Source organism: Triticum aestivum, chromosome 2A, assembly GCF_018294505.1.
Source record: "Triticum aestivum cultivar Chinese Spring chromosome 2A, IWGSC CS RefSeq v2.1, whole genome shotgun sequence".
NCBI lineage: Eukaryota > Viridiplantae > Streptophyta > Magnoliopsida > Poales > Poaceae > Triticum > Triticum aestivum.
The window spans coordinates 37,290,272-37,296,164 of record NC_057797.1 but is presented as its reverse complement, the minus strand read 5'-3'; positions in this window follow the sequence as shown (position 1 = coordinate 37,296,164).

The following is a 5,893-nucleotide window of genomic DNA, read 5'->3' as shown; positions in this document are numbered from 1 at the left end:
CCCCTTCCTGGCCCTGTCGTCCCCACCCCCTTCCCGCTCCGCAGCTGCTGGTGAGGTGGCCGTGGCCGCGGCTCCGACGGTCCGGCGCCCCCTTGCCGGCCCTCTGCTACTGGTGAGCACCGGCTCCGGCGGTCCGGCGTCCTCTGCTGCTGATTTTTTTTTCCCTTTTTAGCTTTTTACCTGCTGCTAGTGCTTGGATAACGAGTCAATTTGATATATACCTACTGTTAGTGCTTGGATATATACATATTGTTAGTTTTTTTTAGTTTTTTACCTACTGTTAGTGCTTGGATATATAATAAGTCAATTTGGTGCTTCGATATATATACTGTTAGTGCTTGGATATTTTACGTTGTTCTTCCTGAATGTCGAATGCAAGGAATAGCACTACAGTAGCTTTAGTTTTTCATCACGAAAAAGTAATGAAAGTTTCATAGCGAAATATGGTGTGGTGTGTGCACGGGAGAAGGGACTAGAGAGCATTGGCAAGACCCAAATTTTACATCGATTTGAACCTCCTATTAGTCACAGTAGTTTACTTGCTTGGAGTTTTCATTATGGCTGTCTCCCAATGTACAAATGTACCGAGTTTGATTAGCACTCCACAATATTTGACACTTGACGAAATATGATTTTTTTCATAGTTTAAAGTGTCAATGCTTAACCTTTATTTTGCACTTGGTCGAATTAACAGGATTTGTGGTGTTCCATCTTCGTGGAGTGACCGTCGACGTTGGAGGTGTTGGTCCACGATCGTCCCTCCTTTGATCGACTACATCCTCTATATCGGAGGGTGAGCAACAATTCCATGACCTCGTCCACTTTTTTTCCATGTCACTAGATTAAATTTTCACATCAAGTCGCGTGACCTAGGTCTCCCATCCGAAAGGGTTGCATCGATAAATATGCATTCAATTGCATATTTATCACCGCAGCTCTTTCGGATTGTCCAGCACTTTCCACGGACAGCCCGAGGATGTGTAGATTGGGTACGTTGTTCATGCTCTACCCCGTTCTGAGACAGGATTTCGGCGGCGCCTCCCTGTTGTTCTCCGGATGCACATTCTCTCGGCATTTTACCGAGACGTGTATTTGGAGAACAGCGGGGAGGTGCTGCCGAAATTTTGTCTCGGAATGGGGTAGAGCATGGACAACGTACTCAATCTACACATTCTCGGGTGGGATTAGGACCCATCTTTACCTATTAGAGATGTAGGTGGATTAAATGTCGATTCTCGTCAACCTTGTAAAAAATAAAATATTGATGTGAGTAATTTAAATGAATCCTTAATTTTGTTGTGTGGCTTCCAATAAAGCAGAGATGGCAGATAATCAGTGGATGTATAGTGGGTTTTTCCGTCGGAATCAAGTAACAACAGAGTGGGTTGAGAAAATTGATGTGTTTTTGAAAGAGATATTCCATAGTCCAATGAGGATGGTGCCAGAATGCCTGTGTGCCAGATGTAAGAGACGTATCCGCAGAGATAAGAGTGAGATGACTAAGCACCTTCGCACGCATGGATTTATGCCCAACTTTAATATGCCGATAAACTTTGCCCAGCGGGACCGTGGTAGAGAGGATGTGATACGACAACGCGTCGCTGGTTATGAGGACGATGGGGTTAGAGACATGCTAGATGATGTCTTTGTTGCACAGCCGACACCTCCATCACATTCAGCGAATGAACCGGAGGAGCCGGAGGAAACCGCAAAGGCCTTCCTGGAAATCTTGGCCTCGTCAAAGAAACCTCTCTATGAGGGTGCCAAGCTGTCTGTGCTGGATGCCATCTCGCAACTGATGGCAGTCAAGGCTGAGTACGGCTGTAGCCGAGGTTGCTTCGAAGCATTTCTGGGAGTATGGGCTAACAGCCTGCCTGAGGGCCATGAACTGCCGAAAACCATGTACGGTACGAAGAAAATCATGAAGGCGCTCTCGATGGACTATGAAAAAATACATGTTTGTCCAAAGAATTGCCTTTTGTTTAGGCATGAGTATGCGGATGACAAGTACTATAGGAAGTGCCGTTCCTCTTGGTATATTGAGGTGGTCGATAAGCATGGTCAGAACCAGCAGCTAAAAATCCCTGTGAAGGTTCTTAGGTATCTTGATTTTATAAAAAGACTGCAACGCCTTTTCATCACCGAGGAGTCTGCCAAAATGATGAAGTGGCACAAGGAAGGGAAAAGGTACAATCCAAAAAAAATTGTACATTCATCAGGAGGTGAAGCATGGAAGTCATTCGATATAGAGTACACGGAGGAAGCAGCCGAGGCTGGGAATGTCAGAATTGCTATAACAGGTGATGGGTTCAATCCATATGGTATGTCGTCTAATCCATACAGCTGTTGGTCCGTATTTGTTATTCCGCTGAATCTCGCTCCCGGCGCCATAATGCAGCGCAAGACCATGTTCCTGTCGCTTATAATTCTGGGGCCTGAATATCGGGGAAGAAGTTGAGTGTGTTTATGCAGCCGTTGGTGGATGATTTGCACCATTCTTGGTACTTCCCGAGGTTGACATACGACCGACATCTGTAGAAAAATTTCTTGATGAAAGTTTGGCTACAATATTGCATGCATGACTTTCCCGGTTATGCCTTGTTCTGCGGATGGTGTACAAGTGGAAAGATGCCTTGCCCAGTGTGCATGCAGGCCTTGATTTTCATTTGGCTGAAGAAGGGTGGCAAGTATGTTGCATTTTACCTGCATCGATAGTTCCTCCCTCCAGACCATCCTGATAGGGAAGACAAGAAGAACTTCACAATAGGCAAAGTTGTCCATGAAGTAAACGAGATTCGAACGTTTTCTGGTGCGGATGTGCTTGCTCAGCTGAAAGATCTTAAGCCTGCCGGTGAGGGGAAAGGCAAAGGCAAAGGAAAAGCCACATGCGAAGACGAGGGCGAGGGCAAAGGAAAAAGTAAAGGGAATTTTTTTGAAGGATATGGTGAAACGCACAACTGGACTCACATTACCCCCTTCACGCAGCTTCCCTATTTTAAGGATCTCAAACTTCCATACAACATAGACGTGATGCACACCGAAAAGAATGTCGCAGAGTCCCTTTTTCACACGATCCTCAACATTCCTGATAAGACAAAGGATAATGTTAATGCTAGAGTTGATCAACAGAATATTTGTGATAGACCACGTCTACACATGCAGTGTGACGCCCCCGATTCAATCGTACACTAATCATGCACGCAAACGTGTACGATCACGATCAGGGACTCACGGGAAGATATCTCAACACAACTCTAAAACATAAATAAGTCATACAAGCATCATAATACAAGCCATGGGCCTCGAGGGCTCGAATACAAGTGCTCGATCATAGACGAGTCAGCGGAAGCAACAATATCTGAGTACAGACATAAGTTAAACAAGTTTGCCTTAAGAAGGCTAGCACAAACTGGGATACAGATCGAAAGAGGCGCAGGCCTCCTGCCTGGGATCCTCCTAACTACTCCAGGTCGTCGTCAGCGGGCAGCACGTAGTAGTAGGCACCTCCGGTGTAGTAGGGGTCGTCGTCGACGGTGGCGTCTGGCTCCTGGACTCCAGCATCTGGTTGCGACAACCAGAAAGAAAGGAAAGGGGAAAAGGGGGGAGAAAGCAACCGTGAGTACTCATCCAAAGTACTCGCAAGCAAGGAACTACACTACATATGCATGGGTAGATGTGTAAGGAGGCCATATCAGTGGACTGAACTGCAGAATGCCAGAATAAGAGGGGGATAGCTAATCCTGTCGAAGACTACGCTTCTGGCAGCCTCCGTCTTGCAGCATGTAGAAGAGAGTAGATTGAAGTCCTCCAAGTAGCATCTCCAAGTAGCATATCCCGGTAGCATCTCCAAGCGCATCTCCAGTCGCATCGCATAGCATAATCCTACCCGGCGATCCTCTCCTCGTCGCCCTGCGGAAAAGCGATCACCGGGTTGTCTGTGGAACTTGGAAGGGTGTGTTTTATTAAGTATCCGGTTCTAGTTGTCATAAGGTCAAGGTACAACTCCAAGTCGTCCTGTTACCGAAGATCACGGCTATTCGAATAGATTAACTTCCCTGCAGGGGTGCACCACATAGCCCAACACGCTCGATCCCATTTGGCCGGACACACTTTCCTGGGTCATGCCCGGCCTCGGAAGATCAACACGTCACAGCCCCACCTAGGCTCAACAGAGAGGCCAGCATGCCGGTCTAAACCTAAGCGCACAGGGGTCTGGGCCCATCGCCCATAGCACACCTGCACGTTGCGTACGCGGCCGAAAGCAGACCTAGCCTAGTGGCGTTCCAGTCCAATTCGGCGCGCGCCGCTCCGTCGCTGACGTCTGAAGTGCTTCGGCTGATACCACGACGTCGGGATACCCATAACTACTCCCACGTAGATGGTTAGTGCGTATAGGCTCGTAGCCGACTCAGATCAAATACCAAGATCTCGTTAAGCGTGTTAAGTATCCGCGAACGCCGAACAGGGCCAGGCCCACCTGTCTCCTAGGTGGTCTCAACCTGCCCTGTCGCTCCGCCACAAAGTAACAGTCGAGGGCCGTCGGGAACCCAGGCCCACCTCTACCGGGATGGAGCCACCTGTCCTTTCAGCCCCCTCGTCAGAATCACTTGCGGGTACTCAATGAGCTGACCCGACTTTAGTCACCATCTGTATAGTATGTATGTATGTATAGTATATACCCGTGATCACCTCCCAAGTGATCACGGCCCAATAGTATAGCAAGGCAGACTGACAAGAATGTAGGGCCAATGATGATAAACTAGCATCCTATACTAAGCATTTAGGATTGCAGGTAAGGTATCAACAGATGTAGCGACAATGTCAGGCTATGCATCAGAATAGGATTAACGAAAGCAGTAACATGCTACACTACTCTAATGCAAGCAGTATAGAGGAGAATAGGCGATATCTGGTGATCAAGGGGGGGGGCTTGCCTGGTTGCTCTGGCAAGAGAGAGGGGTCGTCAACTCCGTAGTCGAACTGGTCAGCAGCAGCGTCAGTCTCGTAGTCTACCGGAGAGAAGAGGGGGAAGAAATAATGAATACAGAGCAAACAAAGCATCACAAATATAACAAGTCAATACGCGGTGTTCGGTGTGCCCTAACGCGGTAGTAGGTGATACCGGTTAAGGGGGGAAACATCCGGGAAAATATCCCCGGTGTTTCGTGTTTCCGGGCAAAGGAGCCGGAGGGGGAAAGTTGCGAGTTCGATAGGTTAGGGGTGTGTGGCGGACGAACGGACTGCGTATCCGGATTCGTCTCGTCGTTCTGAGCAACTTTCATGTTGAAAATATTTTAATCCGAGTTACGGATTAAAAGATATGATTTTCTAAAGATTATATTAATTTCTGGAATTTAATTAATTAATTATTTAATTCGAACATGAATTTATGACGTCAGCATGATGTCATGCTGACGTCAGCAGTCAACAGGGTTGACTTGGTCAACCTGACAGGTGGGTCCCACCTGTTAGGGATTGTTTAGCTAATTAACAATTAGGGTAACTATTTATTAGGTTAATTAATCTTAATTAGTTAAACTAAACAAGATTAGATAAGTTAATTAATTAGTTAAATAATTAGTTAATTAATTAATTAATTAATTAATTAATTAATTAATTTATTTATTATATATATACTTTTAATTCTTTTAATTCTTTTTTTTTATCGTTCTGGGGCTGGGGCCCCCCATGTCATTGGCCCCAGAGGGCCTAGCGGTTCTGGTCGCTAGTGGTTGCGGGCGCAACGCACGACCCGAACGGGCGCACGCCCAGGTGCAGGCAGACCCGGGAGGGTACGGGAACAGGGGAGGCCGGTGGCCACGGCGTGGCCATGGCCGGAGCGGGGCGAGGCCGCGGTGGTGCGCGCGGCAGCCGGAGGCGACGCCGGAGTGGG